A 408-nucleotide genomic window follows, 5' to 3' on the forward strand; every position below is an offset into this window, starting at 1 on the left:
GTAAAAAGAATTTCGTGGTTTGAGGAATCAATTGTGAAAAATTAACAGACAACAGCAGCACAGACAATAGTGAACCACAACAGAGCGTGTGGCCGTCATGGTAACAAGCTGCTAATACAACACTGTCTGTTGATTGGCTAAAATTACCCAAATTTCTCAAATTTAATTCCAAATAACATCAGATTACTCTTTTACACTTTTTTTACTCTTTTACTTCTTTCAGTCATTTGACTGCGGCCATGCTGGAGCACCGCCTTTAGTCGAGCAAATCGACCCCAGAACTTATTCTTTGTAAGCCTAGTACTTATTCTATCGATCTTTGGCCGAACCGCTAAGCTACGGGGACGTAAACACACCAGCATCGGTTGTCAAGCGATGTTGGGGGGACAAACAGACAGACACACAAAT

This window comes from Octopus bimaculoides, chromosome 8, assembly GCF_001194135.2.
Source record: "Octopus bimaculoides isolate UCB-OBI-ISO-001 chromosome 8, ASM119413v2, whole genome shotgun sequence".
NCBI classification, from domain to species: Eukaryota; Metazoa; Mollusca; class Cephalopoda; order Octopoda; family Octopodidae; genus Octopus; species Octopus bimaculoides.